Here is a 22886-nt window from a genome sequence, read left to right as displayed (position 1 = left end):
CAAGCTTCCCTCCGACCCCCACCCCCCATTTCGATTCAATGTAAGGGTCGAGGTTCGTATATCAATCAGCTCCATGTTCAAGCCCTCCCCCATTTTCCTTTTGTTTTGTACATCAAAGACACGGCCCCAAACATTGGGCGGGTCGTGCGCGCACAGGTGGGCGGGTCATGCGAGCGTCGGTCATGAGGGTGGGGGGGGGCAGGTCATGAGATCCAGTCCAACTACGCGCCCTGCCGGCACAACACTCATTCCTCGAGCGTACGTAATAAACAGACGGCTCTTTCTGCTCGTTTTAAGCATTTTTAGCAACGCTTTGTGCTGTTAGTTTTGTCCCTTGACGTGAAAATGTCTCCGAGTGAGGAACAAAGATTTTTTTTTTTAATTTTTAATTTTATTTTAAATCGATCTACACATCAAATCACAGCAATCATTGTCCACCTGTCACCTGCACACTTTCACCTGGACTGTGGACGTCAGGACTGCCCATCAAGGGGTTCCGAAAGCATCCAAGAGCAGGCAACGCAACCCCCTGCCTGGAATCTGCAGCGAGATGTAACGAAAGCCGCAATTACAGAAACAAACATGAACAAAGCATTATATAAGCAACCAAGAATAGACGGTGAGTCACCTGCGAGGAAGCGAGGGGATGCTCCTGTACCTGTATCATATGATGCAAACTCAGCGGAAATCATGCAATCCTTGCCAACTTGGACTTGTGCGAACAACAACTCTGAACTGTAGCGTGTGTAGGTAGCGCAAGCCGTCCGTTGTAAAAGCTGACATCAACAACCAGGCTTGGACCTGCCAGCCAGGCAATTATATGGTTGATGATACCGCCGAAGCCCCACTCACTGCACCCACACTTGGTCATATCAGGTGCCCTGGAATACCAGCGCGTGAGTGATCTTTTCACAGCACGAATTATTTAATATTTAAGTTTCCAAGGTCGCCCCCCCCCCAATACTCGGCTTCCCAAACCCACAGTAATGAGCATTTGCACATCATCAACTATCAATGGACGAGGTGTGTGTGTGTGTGTGTGTGTGTCAAACTTTTTTGTGTCTATTAATAATATAACGTGCGATTGGAATGTACCTTTTGACCCTTCAGACTGCTGGAGACCCCTTCGACCTTTGAAGACCCTTTAAGGCCCCCGAGACCCTAAAGACCACCAAGACCCCCGAAAGACCTCCAATTAATATTAGTAATGGGGTTCCAAGGCTTGCAGGCTGGGAAACCTATTGTTTTTGTTCAGAGCAGCGAAAACGCTCAAGGCCGTAAAGACTGATGGAAATTTAGTCCGACGGGTCAACGGACCCCCGAGTTTATTTGAATTGCTTAGCTGTCAGGCCAAACGTTCAATTTGGCCAAGATTCTGGCGAGAACTCGTCTTCCCTTCGCGAAACAACAAGAAGATGAACAACATCAACAAAAATAAATGGACCACACTCTTAACTGCCAGCTCAGTGTCGGTTCTGTTGAATCAGTCTTTCAGCAGCAATTACAATCGTGGACGGGTTGCTTGTCTGAATGTCTGAAGCAAGATACTCAACCGAGGGTGCAGGAGTGGGTTTTACCAGTGTGCTGGCGATAGCATGCCTCCTCTTCTCAGACACCATTCATTGCATCTTGAATGTAAACTCAATTTCTCACTCTCCGTCTACTGCTCTTAGACCTCCCAAACCGCAGGAGTACCTCTGCTGCGATTTCCCCTCCGCTCCCACCTCATGTTTGTCTGTGTGTTGTCCCGCCCTCGTAACAGTGACGACTCAATCTCTGTCTCCCAACTTTTAATCACTCATCCCAACTCTCTCTTCCTCATATGTGGCGATTGTAATTGTCACCATGATAATTGGCTGCGTGTTGGTACCTCTCTCAAGGACTTCTGTGACTCCATGGGTCTGACTCAATCTATGAACTTTCCCACTCACATTTCTCCCAATGGCAAAGCTTCCCTCCTGGATTTGGTGATGACCAACTTCCCCGCCAATGTATCTTGTTCGTCCTCTGCCCAAATTGGCTCATCTGATCATGTGCTTGTAAAGGTCAACATCTCTCTGACCATTCTTGGAGAACAGCCTCAGTGCTGGTGAGTCTGGCAATTCACTCAGGCAAACTGGTAAGAACTGCAAGCAGCCATCACACTTCAGGACTGGTCTCCTATTTCTGCTGCCACTGATGTTAACTCAGCCAGGGAATTCTTCAACAAAAACCTGCTCTCTCTAAGGCACAGATTCATCCCATCTCGTCCTTAATCATCTTTCTCATCCTCCCGCTCTTGGCACTCCAAATCCTGTTGTGAGGCAGTTGCTTTAAAACAATTTGCATTCTCCTCATGGAAGGCAAATCTGACCGAAGGCAACCTCAGACAATTCCATAAAGCCCACAACAAGTGTGTCTACCCTCAGGAGAGCTAGAAAACAGCATCTGTCCAATATCAAGAATGAGCTTTCAAACTTGTCTGCCTCCTCTAAAACCTGGTGGCGCATTGTCAAGTCGGTGGCTGGTGTATGCTCCTCTTCCACCCCTTCCCTCTCCTCAAATGGCACCAGAGCTGACTCTGCTCATGAGAAGGCCGAATGCCTCAATTTGCTTCAAAATCTTCCAAATCTTGTGTCCCTAACCCCTCTTTTGCTGCACCCATTTTTCCCAGTCATCCCCAAATGCTCCTGAATTCTGTGTCTTTTGCACCTGAAAAAGTGGAAAAGTTTCTGGCAACCCTCGACTCTAACTCTGCAACTGGACTGGACGAGATAAGCTCACGTGTCCTAAAAACCTGCTCTTGCACTTCATCTCTTAGCCCTTTTCTCCATGTCATTTACCACAAGGCATCTTCCACCTGCTTCGAAATCAGCCAACATCACAGCATAAAATTAAAAAGGTGCAAAAACGGATCCCCTCAACTGCAACCAAATTGGCTTACCTACAATCAGCAAGGTTATGGAATCCATCATTGCAGTTGACATAAAATCATTCCTTTTCTCCAACATTCTCATCTCAGATCATCACTTTGGATTAAGACCTGGTCACTCTGCCTGTGGACATGCTATTTCTACCCTTCCAACAATTGTAGAGGCCCTGAATATCAGACATGAGATCAGAGCTGTCTCTCTGGACATATCTTGAGCTTTTGATGTCTGGGATCCTGTCTTGTTCTCCAAACTGTCTGCCTATGGAATCCAAGACCAACTACACTCTTGGATTCCCTACTTCCTCCACTCTCATAGCCAACGTGTGCCTCTCAACGGAATCCTTTCTTATCCTCTCCCTGTCATGGCTGGAGTACCCCAAGGCAGTGTTATAGTCCCAATATTAATGCCCTTACCAGAGGAGAGGAGAGGGCATTGCACTTGGGTCCGTTTGTTAATTGCTGGAATCCTTCGAATTTCGGCAATTCTGTTGGTCGGTTGTGTGTGTCATTCTGTGTGTCTGTCTGTCTGTCTGCTTGTTTATGTGTTTGTTTGCCCTGTAGCAGCCACACCATTCCAGCGATCATGACCAAACTGGGTACAGACGTCAGCCATGGTCCAACTTAGACACTTGTCGTTTTTGGTGAATCTAGGTCAAAGGTCAAAGTGAAGGTCAAGGTCACCAAAATTCTTATTTTCACAATAACGTCCGCTAAAATGGACGTATCGACTTCAAACCAAATCCAAAATGTGCATCTTCCAATACTGCATCCAACCATATGTCTCATTGGGGTGTCACACCAAAACCCTTCTTCGCGGTCGGGGGTCGAATGTCAGGGGGGGGGTCGGATCAAAACTTTCAAATTGCGATAAAAACGCCATTTCAAGTCCGATTGACTTCCAAGTTATGATCATGACCAAACTAAGTGCTATAACCCATTAAACAGTTGCACTATCGACTTATAAGAACCAAATTGATTTTCAGGTTTTTGTTTTTTCAGAGATCATGGACAGATGACAAAGTTATTCCGGAAATTCCTTTCTCAACGAGCAATTTCATTTGTTTGTCTGTCTGTTTGGCCGCACAGAACTTTCGTATTTTTCTCTGCAACCGATTGTCGGATTGAGTTGAAATTTTCAGCATTGGTGCAACTACTCAAGTGGAATGTTTTCATGATAATAATGACGTCATAGGTCACGTGGTGTGGCAACCATATTAGAAAAACGGAAAAACTTTGGACCTCTGTATCTCTGAACGCACCAAGGAAAAAGTTGAAACTTGGCACATATCAAGTACTCCTCATGGGGAATGAGGATGATTTTTTATGATGCCATAGGTGCCCTTAATATGACGTAATAATTGCATATGTAGAACGCCACATCTGATTATTATGAACATTTTTGAGTCATCTCGGGATAAAATGGTCCACAGAAAAAAAAAATATGACGTCATCGGTCACATGATTCGGCAGCCATATTGTTTTTTTTTTTAAAACCTTCAAAAATCTCTGAAGTGGCTGAACAAATCGAGGCAAAACTTTACACTTGTCCATGAGGAACAAAAGGTTCACACATATGATATAGGTTATATGGTTTGGCAGCCATCTTGGATTTACCCTAAAACCGATTAAAAAAATACACCACTCAAAAGAAGTCCTGGCGAGGGTCTGCAATCTCTGATTGCTCTTTTTCTTATTTCTAATCTTCAATTATCTCACTGACTTTCTGGAAAATCCTTTATGTCTTTGCTGATGACTCCACTCTCTGCCGTGACATCTCTCATCATTCTGACAGACAGGCAGCAGCCTCTTCCTTCTCCTCGGAACTTGACAAAATCACAAACTGGTCAAACACTTGGAATATGTCCTCCAATCCTGAGAAATCTGTGTCTCACTCCCCCCCCCCCCCATTCCCCTCTACGAAATGACTATTCTGCAAATCCTCCAATCCATTTCTTCACAACCTTCTCAAAGAGGTTCAGTCACTAAAACTCTTGGGTCTCACTCTCACCCATGATCTCACTTGGACAATCACATTTTAAAATTGGCCTCCAAAGCCCGACGCCGACTGGGCATCTTCCATTGTGCAAAGTCCTTCCTTGGCACACCTGAGCTCAAACCCACAAACAAGGCTTTCATCCACAGCTTGATGGAGTACGACTCTTCCCTCTGGGGTGGTTCCCCTGCCTCACAATTTTCTCAGCTTGACGCTGTGGAAACCAAGGCTTTCAATATTGGAATGTCACGGGATGAAGCCAAGTCTATCGGCCAATCACTTTGCCATCGCCGACAAGTCGGTGGTCTCTCTGTATTCTTCCTCCTCATTTCTGCACTTGCACCCGCTGCCCTCTCCGTGCTTTGCCCCTCCCCATGTATCTGCAGGACACATGTGGTCCACCAGCAAACCCCTCCTCATGAAACTGCCAAAATCCAGAATCACTGCTCACCTGCACTCATTTATTCCTCTTTTTTCCCCACCTGTGGAACCACCTTCCATACTCTCTTCAATCTTATTCTTCAAGACAGCTGTTCACCACCATCTCAGGTCATCCCACATCCAGAACAATGATCTTTTCAATACCTGTTAAACCACTCCACCCTCCACCCCTCCCCAAAAATGTATGTCTCCATCTTGTCCACTCTGCATTCTCCATTTCCTCTCATCGTTGCCTGTATCCCTTGTTTGTCCGTCTCCATATACTTTCTCCCTCTGCCCTGCTGTTGGTGTGTTCCCTTTGTTGTGTTGTGTCCTGATTTGTTGTGTTTAACTCTTCTGCGAGCCCAGGGCATGTATAAAATAATAATAACAATCTATCTATAATTCCAGCAATATCTGTGTGTGTGTCTGTTTGTATGTGTGTCTGTCTGCGATCGCCTTTTCTCGATGACCACTGATCCGATCTGATTGAAACTTGCCAGGAATATTGCTGGGGACCCGCAGATGTTCCTTTTCAAGGTTTGATATTAATCGGACAAGCGGTTCCCAAGTTACGGCCATTTATCTGTCAACCAATGACCAGACACGGTGCTATGACGTCACATTAATGTTTATTCATTTATTTATTATTATTTTTTGCACGATTGACGTTACAATTCTTCTTCTTCTTCATTTGGTATGACGTCACAATCGACGCTGTGGACCTGAGTATGTGCCTTTTCAAGGTTTGATCTTAATCGGACAAGCGGTTCCCAAGTTACGGCCATTTATCTGTCAACTAATGACAAGACACAGTGCTATGACATCACAATTAATGTTTATTTATTTTTTATTTTTTGCAGGATTGACGTCACAATTCTTCTTCTTCTTCTTCGTTTGTTATGACGTTACAATCGACGCTGGGGACCTGAGTATGTGCCTTTTCAAGGTTTGATATCGTTCTTCATCCATTTCAGCTGTTTCCCAAGTGTTTCCCAAGGTTTGAATGAATTGTTCAAATTATTAATTAATCCCAAGGTTTAAAAATTTTCCCAAGGGAAGGAGCTGTTTCCCAAGGGTCTGAAAGCTGTTTTTTCCCAAGGTTTTAATTAATTGTTGTGCTTGGTAGACATTTGTGAATACATTTACAGAGAGAGGGGCGAGAGAGGAAGGGCGAGAGAGGAGGGGCGAGAGAGGAGGGGGCGAGAGAGGAGGGGGCGAGAGAGGAGGGGGCGAGAGAGGAGGGTGCGAGAGAGGAGGGGGCGAGAGAGGAGGGGGCGAGAGAGGAGGGGCGAGAGAGGAGGGGGCGAGAGAGGAGGGGGCGAGAGAGGGGGGCGAGAGAGGGGGGCGAGAGAGAGGGGGCGAGAGAGAGGGGGCGAGAGGGAGGGGGGCGAGAGAGAGGGGGGCGAGAGGGAGGGGTGTGCGAGAGAGAGGGGGTGAGAGAGAGGGGGTGAGAGAGAGAGAGAGGGTGAGAGAGAGAGGGTGAGAGAGGGGGTGAGAGAGGGGTGAGAGAGGGTGTGAGAGAGAGGGGGTGAGAGAGGGGTGAGAGAGAGGGGGGTGAGAGGGGGTGAGAGAGAGGGTGAGAGAGAGAGAGGGTGAGAGAGAGAGAGGGTGAGAGAGAGAGAGGGGTGAGAGAGAGAGGGGTGAGAGAGAGAGAGAGAGAGAGAGAGGGGTGAGAGAGAGAGAGAGAGAGAGAGGGTGAGAGAGAGAGAGAGAGAGAGGGGTGAGAGAGAGAGAGAGAGAGGTGAGAGAGAGGGGTGAGAGAGAGGGGTGAGAGAGAGGGGTGAGAGAGAGAGAGGGGCATCACAATTCAAGAGAGGGGGAGAGAGAAAGGGGGCGAGAGAGAGAGAGAGGGGCAAGAGAGGGGGTAGAGAGGAGGGCGAGAGAGGGGAGGCGAGAGAGAGGGGGCTTCACAATTCTTCTTCTTCTTCGTTTGATATGACGTCACAATTGACGCTGGGGACCTGAGTATGTTTCCCAGGTGTTTCCCAAGTTATGGCCATTTATGATACGGTTGGTCCAATCTAATTGAAACAATGCCCCAATCCAGTCGTTTACGAGAGCGAAGGAACAAAGCTGCACATACTGGCATGCACCTACGGGTAGGCACCTACGGCCCGCACTAACAGGCCCGCACTAGTCCGAAGAAATTTCGAAGATCGGATCACAAACGGCGGAGGAGATAGATTTTGAAAATGAACGATTTCGCAACTTTGGTGTGGCCTTGACCTTGCCCTTGAATCGTGTCAAAAGTCATACCGTCGTGCATCACTCATCGACCCTGACCTACATACCAAGTTTCATCAAGATCGGGCGAATCTTTTTTTGACCGCATCACAGCGACGATTTTTCTAACTTTGAAGACACGTGACTCGATAACCAGGACGAATTTTAAAAAACCAGCCCGACAAAATTTAGATATTGTTCCATATTATCAGAATCCGAAGGAATTTCGAAGATCGGATCATAAACGGCGGAGGAGATAGATTTTGAAAATGGACGATTTCACAACTTTGGAGTGACCTTGACGTTGACGTTGACCCTCAATCGGGTCAAAGTCATACCGTCGTGCATCCCTCAGACATCTACCCACATACCAAATATCAAGAAAATCAGAAGAAAAAAATGGGGACGTACATACATACGTACGGACGGACAGACATCGAGACTGGTTTTATTAAGTCATCTCGTTAGAGATGACCTAAAAACACCAATGACCAGTGTTGGTAGGTTTTCTGCTTACAGTCCTTTCAATGGATTGCGCACACATTGATGCCTCTCCCTGCAAGCGAAACACCAGAATGGCAGTTTATTGGTGAGTTCAGATTCAAACCCAGGTTAAACAGCTCGAGTACACATACCATTATAAGCTGTCCAGCCTCAATTATATGAAAACACTATTCATAACTTCAGAAGCCTGGTGTTGGCGCAGTGGTTAGGGCAGCGGCTTGGGATCCAAAAGGTCCTGAGTTCAAGCCCCGTTGGGCCACTGAATTAATACACCAGGGGGTTGACTCAGCCTGTCATCCTTCCGAGGTCGGCGAAATGAGTACCAGTATACTGGGCCGGTGTATACCCCGGTTAAAATAGGTGTACCATATCCCTGTGTCGTAAGAGGCGACCAGGGTTGCGTCAGGAAGGGCATCCGGCGTAAAACATGTGCCAAATCACGATGCGGATCATACGGATGATCCGCTGTGGCGACCCTTGACGGGAGCAGCCGAAAGAAGAAGAAGAAGAGATTCATAACTTCAGAAAATCACGAAATAATGATGTTTCTTCAAACCCTATGATTTATGGAGAAGAGAATGTTAACTTTCACCCAGCAATCCAAAATGTTATGCAGACTTAAGCACATAATAGATGGGCTTGATGAAACAGAGGGGTGATTGACCAGAATACATCCCATAAATCCTCTGGCATGGCAACCAACACCAGTTTGCATAATGAAAATGATATGAACCAGGAATTGAACCTCCACTGACTTCCAAGGCTATTGCGGAGCAAGATGCCAGACTGCAACAATCACAAGATAGTCCATCACTGCCGTTACAGGTGTAAGGGCCTCACTTCCCTGTAAGGTCAAGAATGAGAGCCTATCGAGTCTGGAAAAACCTGGCAAAAAGCCAAAGCAGTGAGTGGAAGAGAGGTCATCAGCAAACATCAGTTCCATAACCTATACCTAGGAGATAAAGAGCAAAAGGCTGTTAGGCTCGTGATTGAGAGGGTTTGTTTCAACCTCCTTTGTTGGACAGGTTCTTCAGCATCCTTGTTCTCTGGTGGAAAAATAACATTTTACAAAAGCCAAGGTGAGATGAAGAGACATGAAACCGACTCTTTTAGGTGAGGTTGATCAAATGTGCTCGCTTCGTTATTCGCCTCGAACTGGGTGTCAGCCCGGCTGGGGGATCATTTTTTGGGGTGGTCTCAGGTCATCCCGCATCCTGTCCGTCCGCTCATCCATCTGTGTGTCTGTCCGGATCCCTGACTCGAAATTAACTGGATGCATTTATTTTGTATTCGGCACATATATGCAATAATACCTGCGCATGAGGAACGTCAGATGATATTGGGGATCGGAGCCAATTTGGAATTTTGGGAGTTAAAAAAAATACGGGAGAAGAGTACAGGTGTATATGCTTTCGGGAAACATTATTTATTGAGATATACTTCAACTTTACCATCTCCACTACCAACAAACCACCTTGAATATACCTTAATTTATTCATATATTTATATACCTATTACCATTGTACAGCCAACATACCACCTTCAATTAACTATTTTCTACTTTTTACCATCTCCACAACCAACAAACCACCTTGAATTAATTATATATTTATATACATTTTACCATCTCCACAACCAACAAAACACCTTGATTAATTATTTATTTATATACATTTTACCATCTCCACAACCAACAAAACACCTTGAATTAATTATATATTTATATACATTTTACCATCTCCACAACCAACAAAACACCTTGATTAATTATATATTTATATACATTTTACCATCTCCACAACCAACAAACCACCTTGAATTAATTATATATTTATATACATTTTACCATCTCCACAACCAACAAAACACCTTGATTAATTATTTATTTATATACATTTTACCATCTCCACAACCAACAAAACACCTTGAATTAATTATATATTTTATATATTTATATACATTTTACCATCTCCACAACCAACAAACCACCTTGAATTAATTATATATTTATATACATTTTACCATCTCCACAACCAACAAAACACCTTGAATTAATTATTTATTTATATACATTTTACCATCTCCACAACCAACAAAACACCTTGAATTAATTATTTATTTATATACATTTTACCATCTCCACAACCAACAAACCACCTTGAATTAATTATTTATTTATATTCATTTTACCATCTCCACAACCAACAAAACACCTTGAAATAATTATTTATTTATATGCATTTTAACATCTCCACTTCTCCCACCCCACCTTTAATTAATTATTTATTGATATACCTTTTATCATTGCACAACTGACATACTGTTGAGGGCCGGGCGTCGGCGACGAGCACGACTGCTAGATGGAGCCGTAGAGTCGACTCCGCCAATCACCCGGAATTTAGATCGTACTTCTTCGGAAAACTCCAAAATGTACGGGTCCCTTATCGGACCGTGAAGCGTCAATATTTCTAGCACGTGTTACAGGGTTATTTGCCAATTTTCAAAATACCTCGATATCCACGTGGTGATTTACCGAGTCTCCACACCCTCGACGGCACCCGTACGGAACGAGCCGCTAACGTACTCAAACCGTGTGTGACCCGAGTGGATGGTCACCGAGATCCGTTGGGCCAAAGGTCACCTTTACAGCAGCAACAGCCTGGCTAATTTTCCAACATGCACCGTGTTAAACCAATGGAGGAAAAGACACGAACGAGCTGATACATTTCACAAATGGGGATATTTATTTAAAAAATAGGGAAATGAGGGGAGCACGTAAGGGCAAAGTTATCCGAATATTGATAAATGCAGTCAATGTACAAGCAAAAAGCACTTAACAGTTGCAACTTATAGACGGGCCCACACACACACAGAAATGGACCCCAATGGTCTTTATTGAAGTCTTCCAGCTCGAGGAAAGGGAGCTGGAGACCAGAGCCTGCGCTTGGACCTGTCCACCTCGTGTGGTCTTCGACGATCCAGCTCGACAGGACTCGAACCCGCAACACGATGCCACTCCAAGCACCAGGGACGGAGGAAAAGCGTCAGACGCCAGGTGGACGAGACGAGAGATGACCCGAGCACTGCCAAGCCGACAAGACCAGACGAGTCGATCTCCGGAACCTCAAACCCGATCACCAAACCCTAACGCTCTTTCCAAGGCCCTGGCGTTTCTTATATTGCATTTCTCTTGCGGGCTGGGGTGTCGTGGGAAGGATCGCCGTCTGAGACGTCTCGCATCTCATTGGTCGAGAGGCTGTGGGAAAGTTCAATGTGTGAGATGTCTCGCCTTCCATTGGTCTGGGGTTCGTGGGAAAGTCGATGTCTGAGACGTCTCGCCTCTCATTGGTCGCGGGGAACATTCCATCTCTCTGGGGCTGAGTCGGAGCTCTGGTGGCTGAGGAAACTCCGCCCATGTGCGTGGTCGAACACACGTAGACAATGGCGTCGGTGTGAGGAAGCGAGGTGAAGGCATGTTGTTGCAAACGAATCTCCGCAGCGCACACACGTAATTCCCGTTAGACACAGGTAGGGGCCCTTACTATAAATACACACTTACCGATATAACTGTTCTCTAGGGACCCTGGCTGTTGTGTGCGATGGGTTCCAGATTCGTAACAATACCACCTTGAATTATTTATTTACTTCATTACGTTTTACCATCTCCACCACCAACAAACCATCTTTAATTAATTATTTATTTATATACATTTTACCATCTCCACTTCTACCAAACCACCTTCAATTAATTATGTTTTCATATACCTTTTACCTTTGTACAACTGACATACCACCTGTAATTATATATTTATATACCTTTTATCATTGTACAACCGACATACTGTTATCGGGCCGAGTTTCGGTGGCGATAAACGACCACTAGGTGGAGCAGTGGAGTTGTCTCCCACCGAACATCCGGAATTTAGGTCGTGACTCGGAGAACTCCGAAAGGTCACGGGTCACTGAGAGGACCTTGGGAGCCAATATTTGGACGGCGTGAGGTCGGGGTCCACTTGTCTGACTCCAATTTACCTCAGTACTCACGCCGTCCAACTACCGGGGAAACCACACCCTCGGCCAACTTTGTCCGAATCGAGTCGCTATCTCAGACTCGGATCCGGCGTAACCGAGCGGAATTACCAAAGCTGCGCCGGACCAAATGAACAATTTACCGGCCCGAACGGCCTTACTAATTCTCCAACACGCACATTGCTAAACCAATGAAGGAAAGGACGAGGACGAGCTGAAACGTTCAACAATAGGATATTTATTTACAATTGGTGGGGAAGGAACACATCAAGGGCAAAGTTAAACCGACTATAAGAAATGAAATGCAAATAATGTCCAAGGCACTTTATAGTTGCTACTTAAAGACGGGCCCACACACAGACACACACATACAGAAACGGACCCCAATGGTCTTTATTGAAGGCCTCCAGCTCGAGGACAGGTGAGCTCAAGACCAGATCCTGCGCTTGGACCTGCCCACCTCGTGTGGTCTTCGACGATCTAGCTCAGCGGGACTCAAACCCGCAGCAACGATGCCACTCCCAGCACCAGGGACGGAGGAAAAGCGTCAGACGCCAGGTGGACGAGACGAGAGACGACCCGAGCACTGCCAAGCCGACCAGACCAGACGAGTCGATCTCCGGCACCTCAAACCCGATCGCTGCCAAGCCAACCAGACCAGACGAGTCAATCTCCGGCACCTCAAACCCGATCGCCCAACCCTGACGCTGTTTCCAAGGCCCTGGCGTTCCTTATATTGCATTTCTCCTGCGGGCCGGGGTGTCGTGGAAAGGATCGCCGTCTGAGACGTCTCGCCTCTCATTGGTCGAGAGGCTGCAGGAAAGTTCGCCGTCTGAGAGGTATCGCCTCCCATTAGTCCGGGGTTTATGGGAACGCCGATGTCTGAGACGTCTCACGCCTCCCATTGGTCGCGGGGAACATTCCATCTCTCTGGGGCGGAGTCGGAGCTCTGTTGGTCGAGAAACCTCCACCCACGTACGTGATCGAACGCACGTAGACAATAGCGTCGGTGTGAGGAAGCGAGGTGAAGGCGTGTTGTTGTAAACGAATCTCCGCAGCGCACACACGTAATTCCCGTTAGACACAGATAGGGGGCCCTAACTCTAAACACACACTTACCGATAAAGCTGTTCTATAGGGACCCTGGCTGTTGTGTGCGATGGGTTCCAGATTCGTAACAATACCACCTTGAATTATTTATTTAATTACCTTCTACCATCTTCACTGCCAACAAACCACCTTGAATTAATTATTTATATACCCTTTACCATTGTCCAACTGACCACCACCTTGAATTATATATATATATATATATATATATATATATATATATATATATATATATATATATATATATATATATATATATATATATATATATATATATACATACATGCATTTTACTATCCCTGCTATTTGCAACCCACCTCGAATTATTAATTTATTTATTATATACAACTTTCCGTCACCACTACCTACCTCCATACAACCTTGAGTTCTTTATTTATTAATTTAACCTTACCATCACCTACTATTGATCTGCCGATTTGAATTATTTATTTATTTATTTACACTTTTACATCTCCACTACAAACAGTACAGCTTACTTTGAATTGTTTATTTATTCATACACAAATAAGCAGCAACAACAAAAACGACAACAACAATGACCAACAACAACACAATCCTGACTCCTGAGAAGGAATGGCGTTGGAAGGTCTGCCTGTCAGAATGCAGTAATGCCATCCAGCATGGCAAACACTTTGAGAAAAGCCTACTTTGGAGTCGACCATACTGAACAAGTGAGGAGGTGTTAATAAATTGAGATATCACAAGCAGGATTGTAACACATTGTTACCCCACGCACGTTAAGTGAAAAGTGGGTTTAAGCAATTGGTTCATCTCTGTCCATCTTAACAGTTTATGATCAAGGAACAACATATTTAAATCAAATGTTTTGTTATGTTTGTGCAGTAGATGGAGGAATTTCATAGGAACGATAGGATTGTATAGAGTTGCTTGGTCCGTGGATGTGTAGGAGACATCTCAATATACATTAAGTAGGGAAACTGTGAGCTTAAGTATTTCATGTCACAACACGGGGGGGGTGGTGTTGTGTTAAATTAGGTAGGGTTTAAGGATAATTTCTCCCAGTATGTGAATGCCCCCTGTGACCTTTTCCTATGTTTTTGCATTTCAAGAGGATGATAAAAAGGGATCACGTCTTTAAAACAACAACCAAGTTGCACGTCCAAGCAGGCAGAAAGCCCCGCCTCCAGGGGGACAGCGAGAAAACCACACCCCTGGAGTGGATGATTGATGGGAGTGGCATGACATTAGTAAGAGGAAGAGGAGCATGTCTCTGGAGGACAACGGGGAAGCCTCCCATTTAATGAGGAGAGAAAAAGGTTGTGCTGTTTTGTGGCGAGTGGACAGAGTATTGGATAGAATCGGCGGTCAGAACACGACCGGAGATCAGAGAGCCAAGATTGGAACAGAGTGAAGTTAGTCAGAGAGTCTCGCGTGGGGGAGTCGAGACAAATAGTCGAGATGAAGGCTCGGAGTGGGACAGAAGCAAGAGAGGCAGGATTGGCGGTTGAAAGTGAAGGGCATTACGGCTGGCTTTCCCTCAACACAGTGAAGACTGCATGATTCTTGTGTTTGTGCTGAGGCAAATTGGCTCGCATGGTAGAGCAAGACGCTGGCCATACACTGGCAAAGATGTATAAAGCATGTCTCCTGAGGCTGCGTGTGACCTTTGTTCTATCCATGAGAGAATGTGTACGTACTTTGACAGACTTAATAAAGACCTATCCATCAGCCTTTGAACTCTCACACATCTCAGCTCAACATCCTTATCTTTACTGAAGATATAGGGGGTGGATTACCCGTTGGCCAATGGTACAGACATGCCACGGTCAAACAGAGCAATTCTGACTTTTGCACGACACTAGGACATCCTCCCATATTAAACAAGAGTGAGAATTGCTTTGCAATACCGTACATATCCTCGACTGGTCCCAATTAAAGTTCTTTTATTCAGGCAGTGTACAATGGCACATTCGGTGTTGAAAATAATAAAAACACGAGTGAGAATTGCTTTGCAATACATGTCCCCATCCATTCCCTATGAATGTTCGGGAGATAAAAATTTGGTTGTGTTTAACGCACATGCAAGCCGATACCGGAGCCAAAATGAGGAAGAAGAAACTCAAATCCACAGTGTTTGGGTCTATTCGGCAAAATAAAAGGAAAAGCAATTTTCATTTCCCGATATCTTTTGTAGATTAGAAACCAATAAAGACAACGAGGATAACAAACCGGAGGTAAAATTAGTTTGCTGAAACGCACGTTCGAGCCGATACCAGAACCAAAATGAAGAAGAAGAAACTCCAACCCACTGTGTTTCGATCGTTTCTAGGCTTTGCCTATTTCAAATTAAAAATAACCCGATGTACATACATGAACCAAAACCTTTCCGACTGCTTATGTGCATAGATAACACATCGTGGTTATATACCAGGGATCATTCCAGTTGCACTGGGCCTTCTACTAACACCTAGGCCAAAGACCTGCCGATCTGTGTTATTTTATGCAATGGTGGCGGATGATTTTATTGGGGTGGAGTCATGCCAGCTGTCCAGCCAATTGATGTAAAGCAGTGGAGTGGAGTCAGGTCAGTTGAACACTGACCTGTGTAGAATAGAGTACGTGATATTTTCTACATTTGAAAAGGGCATAACTCTGTGAAAAATTGACGAAACACCCTGAAACTCGTACTTGTTCTGTAACATATCATAATAAAGCCATGGACCAAGTTTCAGTTTAATATGTTCGAGGGTATGTGAAAAAAAAGTGTGAAAACCCACAGGTGGGACAGATGGAGGGAGAGACGGACAGGCGAATGGAGGGCAAACTTACAGTTCCCTCCAGTGAAACAAGGGGACCAACTAGAAAATTAATAGAACACCTTACTCCACATGGTTTGGATTAATATATCTATATATATGTATATATGCGGGGTCTGCGAGCAGTAAATTTGATTGGTCGAGATGATGTAAAATGCCATAATATTTTGTCCAAGTATTGATAAATTAAATGGTTATGAGAGGGCCAAAAATGTGATTTGTGTTCTGCAGTGTTCAAGTACTGTGTATAACTCAGTTGAAATAAAAGAAGTATTTTCAAAGGTTAAAGAAAAAAATTCTGGAACTTTATTACTGTTGATGCAGTGACTTTTACACCACCTAATTTAACACGTTACATTCGTTCTTCATGCCTGTTCCTTTTGTTCTTGATGACGTCATTAAAACAATAACTTTCATGTTTGGAATGATTTTCAATTTGGTTTGACTGCCAGACAAGCAGACAGAATAAAATATCATCTCACTCCTCTCTGTGCACGCTCAATCAGAACGAATTCCGAGGCAAAGTATTATAAATGGCAGGTACATTTTCCGATTTGTATTCAAAGTTTTACATTAAAATTAAATAAGTTGGTAATCAATTATAAACTGATGTTTGTGGACAGGCAGACAGACAAAGTAAACCAATTGCTTAATCTAAATTTTCACTTTGTGCATGCGGGGTAATGACAGGTGTGTTTCAACGTAAAACTCGAACAATACACAGTAGAGCGCATACCTCCGCCAAGCTGAACAATTTACGTTTTGTATCTCACTGATTGGCTAGATCTGCATCTGGACTGGAACCAAAATCTAATCGGCTTCTTGTTGTCACCTAACCAACTCATCCCACAAGATTCGTACGAATCCGTCCATAGCTTTTTGAGATATCGTGCCATGTATCGTTTTTGGCTCTTTTATCACTCACTTAAAAAAAAATGATCACTTAAAAAATTAATGGATCTGCATGCAGATCGGGATCTTCATCAAGATCGAATTCATTCATCCTCATCACACACCAAACCTGTGCATGAAGCATCGTACGAATCCGTCCAGAGCTTTTTGAGATATCGTGCCATGTATCGTTTTTGGCTCTTTTATCACTCACTTAAAAAAATAATCACTTACAAAATTAATGGATCTGCACGCAGATCGGGATCTTCATCAAAATCGAATTCTTTCATCCTCGCCACACACCAAACATGTGCACGAAGCATCGTACGGATCCATCCACATCTTTTTGAGATATCATGCTCACAAACAGACAGACAAACAGGGATGAATACCTAATCTCCATATCACCTTCGGTCATGGAGGTAATTACACGGACATTAAGGGAGACAATGAACAAAACTGATAGTAAAGAAGGATTTGAAAATGCGTGTCCACTCCCAGTATTTGTTCAGATGGGAAAGCTAAACAGGCCAACCCAAATATTTAGCACATTACTTTGCAGACTCGAATATAAAGTACATTTTACTTTAATATAGGACATTAGTAGACAATTGGGCTGATCGGATGCCATTGAGGTGTGCACACTCGCCTTTAAGCTGTCCAGCCTGGGTTTGAATCCTGACCCAGCTATAAATTGTCATCCCGGTGTTTCACAGGCAGGGTGATTCATCAATGTGTGTGCCATCCCTTGGATGGACTTTAAACTGGAGTCCCATCTGCTGGAATAGGTTGATGGACGTTTAAAGATGCCACAGTGTCCTTCATGAAGACGAGGCAAGCAATCACCAGCACAATGAACAAATTCTAAATTCCTGCCATAACTACTGCTGGGAGAGAGATGGCAAACCACCCAATATGAACACAGGCCAAGAAACTGCTTCGGCAGAACCAACGCTCTGCAACACAGAGCAGTGTACATTGGATAGAAGACAATCAATTGATCCCACGAGACAGTATATGAGATTTGAACGTGAATTTTTTTGAAAAACAAGACATGATGGTATAATACTATAATGGTTAGAGTGGTTGCTCTGACTCTATGAGGTTGGTGATTCAAACCCTTGAGTCACAGCAAGGCTTTAAAAAATTATGTGGTGCATCCTTGCTTGATGCTCAGCATTGAAAAAAAGAATAGAGCATGGACAAGCAACCATTGTGCAAGCTTTGATGGGCCGAATGTCCTACTCCTCCTCCTCCTCCTCCTCCTCCTCCTCCTCCTCCTCCTCCTCCTCCATTATAAGGGATTTCATATGAAAAACTAGATGGTATTCAAAGAATATTTACCCCACGCAGTCTTGAGAAAGACTTGGTGCAAGCCAATTCTTCTGGCAGCAAATTTGTAATTGCATCTATCTACACTTCTGAGATAAATGTGTACAAACTATACTTTGAAAAGTCGGCTCTGGAGTACATTCTTAAGCCTTTAAAAAGTACCTTTAATTCTCATTCTCAAATGTTTTCATAACTACCAAGGCTGATAAAGACGCTAGAATAGATCGACAAAGTGTAAATCGGGAGATCGTTAAAATGCCAAATTGTACTTCTTCGCTTTTTTCTTCAGCTGAGCACAATAAAGGCCAAAGCGATTACACGGATTCTAATTTTTAATGAGATGAGTGACATTGTCTTTGGGCATTAGGCTTTGTTAAATTCACGATGCAAGTTCTGAGGGGGCGTACGTCATCCAAGTAATATACGCATTATCAAATGGTCATGCATGTAACAAGTGGTGAAAGCTCCAATTTCTTCCATTGAACGGTTTTTTTGCTCTTATGTATGTATGCTCTTAACACTAGAACTGCTACTTTATAAATGCTGGTAGTGATGACCTGGTACCAAGACATCCCCTTTGATGCAACCCTGCTTTGATTGGACACCTGAACCATTATATCCTCTTTGTTCAATTGAATTCAGAATGGGATTAAAAAAAAAAATCAAATGGAAGACCAAATAAAAGAGGTACTGCATTGGAATCATCAGAAGGAACCCGACCAAGCAAAAAAGCAAAGATGAAGTCATCAGGAGGAACCTGGATAGGACTCAGGTTTCAACCACTAATACTCTACTCTCAAACCCACTCAGGCACAGCCAAGATAACCTTATTCAAAAAAAAAAAAATCAAAGATAACAGATTCAAAAAAACTTAAATAACTCTGGCTGCTAGACCATTCGTCCGATCAGGTTGAAATTTAAAACGTATATTCCACATCACTACGAGATCATAATTTTGACATTTCATGTCAATTGATGTAACGGTTGAAGAGATTGAATTTCAAAAAAATATATTCCTTCAATCCAATATGACTGCCAGACCGTGTGACCTATCAATTATGCATGAACACCCTGATATCTCCAAGGCTTGGGGAACATTTGTGTGAAGTTTCCCCTCGATCTATCCAGCCGGTCTGGAGAAGAAGATTTTTAAAGGTGTTAGGGTAAATCCAATATGGCTGCCAAACCATGTGACCGATGACGTCTGAGGTGGGGAACTTTTTGTTCCTCATGGATAGGTGGTCATATCTGTAAATTTTGTATTGATCTGTTCAGCCTTTTTGGAGAAGAAGATTTTTGAAGGTTTATATACTGTATCTCATCTAATATATATTTTGGCCTGTCCGTTTGTCTGTCCTTTATGCACGCGCAAACCGTTTGACCGAGAGCTACCAAATTTGCTACGGGAACCTCTTATGGGATGAAGAATGTAATCACAGAGTCGGTCAGCCTGTCTGTCCTTTATGCAAGCGCAAACCATTTGACCTGGAGCTACCAAGAAAGGAGTAGCAGATCTAAGAACGTGACCTAGAGCTACGTAGCACACGGGATCTTGCAAATCTATTTGCAATTTGCAAAATTTGGCTATTTGCAAAAAGAACAAGTGTTCGATTTGGCGAAATTCCAGATTTTGGTGTATTTTTCCCAAAAATCAGACCCGTCATTTTCTGCCACATCAGGTCCCGTCATGTGCATAATGATTGTTACAGGAAGTTAATGTGGCAATGTATTTTTTGCAGCTTTTGAAAATTCCAACAAATTTACCATGCCACCAAAGAAATGGGCAAGTTTGGTCAGATCTACATCAGCAGCCAGAAAAAAAAAAATAAGACTGGAAGCAGGAAAGCTCACAACAAAGACAATCACGCCTTGAAGCTGACCGTGAACGACATGCAACAGTCAGAGCAACAGAAACATTGCAAGAAAGGCAATCTCCTCAGAAAAACAAACAAACAATCAAATTCAGCCTTTCGTCTTCAACTTTATTTTATTTAAACTGGAGAAATAATGTGAAATCTATCCCAGGCAATGCCGGGTAACTCAGCTAGTGTGTGTGTCTGTGTGTGTGTGTGTAAATATATATATGTATATATATATATATATATATATATATATATATATATATATATATATATAAAAATATATATGCCGAGCCAAGTCACCGATGACGTCAACAATGTTTTTCTGTCGACCAATTTATCCCTGGATGACTCTCAAAAAAATTTCATACTAATTGGATGTAGCATTCCACGTTTGCAATACATCAAAACGAAGGCACCGATAACATCAGTAAAAAAAAATCATACTTCTTCCCCATGCGACAGGTGCTAAGTGTCAATCTGTGGTGAAAATTTCGTGTCAATCTGAGAAGCGTTTGCAGAGAAAATGGAATAACAAAATGCAGACACGTACATACGTTCTGCGTACGCACGTACGTGACTGATTGCTTAACCCCGCTTTTCACTTTGTGAGTATGGGCAAACAACTAGAAAGCATCTGAAAATGCAAAGCCCGTCTGCTTTGTATTCGGACTTCTTTTTCTTCCATTAGCTAAATGGTACCTTTGACCTTTTAACCTTTTGACCATATTATTAATTTGTCTTCTCCATATTTTTATAATAAAGCTTTGTAGAAAATTTGATGACAAAAGCTCAAATGGTAAAAAAAAAAATGATGGCCTGGACAGACACACGCACAAGTGATTGCAAAACCCTATCTCTCGCTGCATGGGGGACGGGCTTATAACTAGGACATCAGCTTTGAGACAAAAAACATGCATTCCTACTGGGCTGGAGTGAGCTGTATAGCAGAGACTGCAGATGGTCCAAAAGCAAAGACAAGCGAGTAAGAAAACTTATGCTAGTTCAGCAATGTATCAACATCACAAAAGTAGCAAGTACTTTCTCTGGTCCTCTTGCTAAGATATGCCCAATAGGCTTCTGGATTCATTCTTATCAAGACTTATTTTTAAGGTTTCCATCTTTTTTGTTAAATATCAAAATGACACATGAGAGGCTCAATATTTTGGTGGTTCAAACTTACCACTTTGAGGCTGAATGCAAATGATCTCATTCGACTGGTGAATAACTCTAAGGTCATCACTGTTACCAGCCTTCCAGAATAATACAGCTCAGACACCACTTTATATCCCCCAAAACGTAGCTTCACACACTCTGCTTCCCTCCATAACTCATGTAAATTTAGAGATCAATGGAGCAGCATCGAATTCTGTCATTGGTCAGATGAAAAAGAAGGCATTGCTCTGGCAACTATCCAAGCACTGTTAAGGAAACTTCAGAAAGCTGAAGATAAACCTGGCAACACCAGTCGAGTTCCATACGAAAACAGGATGAACCAGCTAAACAAGAGGGCTGTCAATGTTGGTGAAGGTATGCAAGGATCTGCATCTCAAACTCTCGTTGCTGCAATGGTATGGGTTGGCCTGTTAGTGTTCCCAGCTAAACAGGTTCATCGGGGTTAAAATCACATATAATACCATATTGTGTTTGTCCATTGTCTACGAATGTTCTGAACTGTAATTAGTTTGAAAATACACTACATGTCTCGTGTCTACTAATCCCTTGTCAAACATGTCATATGTGGAAGCTCCTCCATGAACCTTGGATCACTTTAAATTAAAAAAAAAAATTAACCACCTTTTCTATGAATTAATTCTTCAAACGAGTTCAATTCTTACCACTTTGAGTGGATCACGTTTGGTCGAGCATGAAAGATATCCACCATTTAAGAAGAGATTAGCGACAGCATTCACCTGAAGATGGAAAAGCAGCTAAGCTGCCATACGCAAGAAGAAGATGGTGGTGCGTCTGATTATATATACGTATATCTATATTAATATTTCAGCACGCCCCTTTCTTTGTTCCACCATCAGATTTTTGTTACTGCATGAAATGAAACAAGATTTGGCACATATACTAATGATATTATTGTCTTCCTTAAGAGGCCCCTCAAAATTCGTTTTGATGCATTTTCACAAACTCCAACGGATTCCATTCAAATTCGGTACGATTATGGCTTTTGGTCCAACTTAGGACATTGGCTATAAATTTTTTCCATAACACTTCCGATATTCGAAAAAAAAAAAAAATCGATAAATCGATATCCCTTATGGGATTTTCCATTCAAATCCACTGAAGTTTAAGGCCTACGGGGGACGCAAATTTCCACTTTGCCCCGGGCACTGTTTACCTCCGCGACGCCAAGCTGTTCGGGTTAGGGTTAGGGTTAGCTACCCTAACACTAACCCTAACCCTAACAGCTAATCCTAACCCTAACCGAGAACCCCAAACCGCTAACAGCTATTCAAGAAATTTGCAAGAAAGCCCGGGCAACGCCAGGCTTTATTGCTAGCCCGAGCAACGCCGGGCATTACTACTAGTATTGTAATGGATTTCAGAATTCAGTCTGATGAATGCATCCACACATCCAGGTCCTCAGACAGTTATTTCCTTAAATGCAAGTTCAGATTAGCCCCATCCCCATGTCTAATGGGATCATCAATGTGATGCGTTGAGAAGGGTAAAGGACAGATCCCCTGTCTTACGGGAAGCTTTTTTCTTTACGACAGACACGTTCACACACATTTCTTTCACGAGCTCTGAAGCCCGCCCTCGTTTTTCCTCAGCAACACTCTTTTGCGAGCTCCGACACC

The 22886-nt window shown here is 43.5% G+C and overlaps 1 long non-coding RNA gene across 1 annotated transcript; it reads right to left on the bottom strand.

Moving 5' to 3' along the window:
• Positions 1–15: 15 nt before the first annotated feature.
• Positions 16–21390, bottom strand: LOC147030906 (uncharacterized). The gene is made up of 3 exons (XR_015055819.1): positions 21257–21390; positions 659–801; positions 16–540 (listed from the first exon to the last, which is right to left on the bottom strand). It is a non-coding gene; the product is annotated as an uncharacterized LOC147030906 (long non-coding RNA).
• Positions 21391–22886: the final 1496 nt, after the last annotated feature.

The sequence above is a fragment of the Eptatretus burgeri genome, chromosome 3, assembly GCF_056783735.1.
Source record: "Eptatretus burgeri isolate ZD-2024b chromosome 3, Ebu_testis_v1, whole genome shotgun sequence".
Taxonomy (NCBI): Eukaryota; Metazoa; Chordata; class Myxini; order Myxiniformes; family Myxinidae; genus Eptatretus; species Eptatretus burgeri.
The sequence above is the reverse complement of the archived record's forward strand: the minus strand, read 5'-3'. Positions and strand labels throughout refer to the sequence as shown.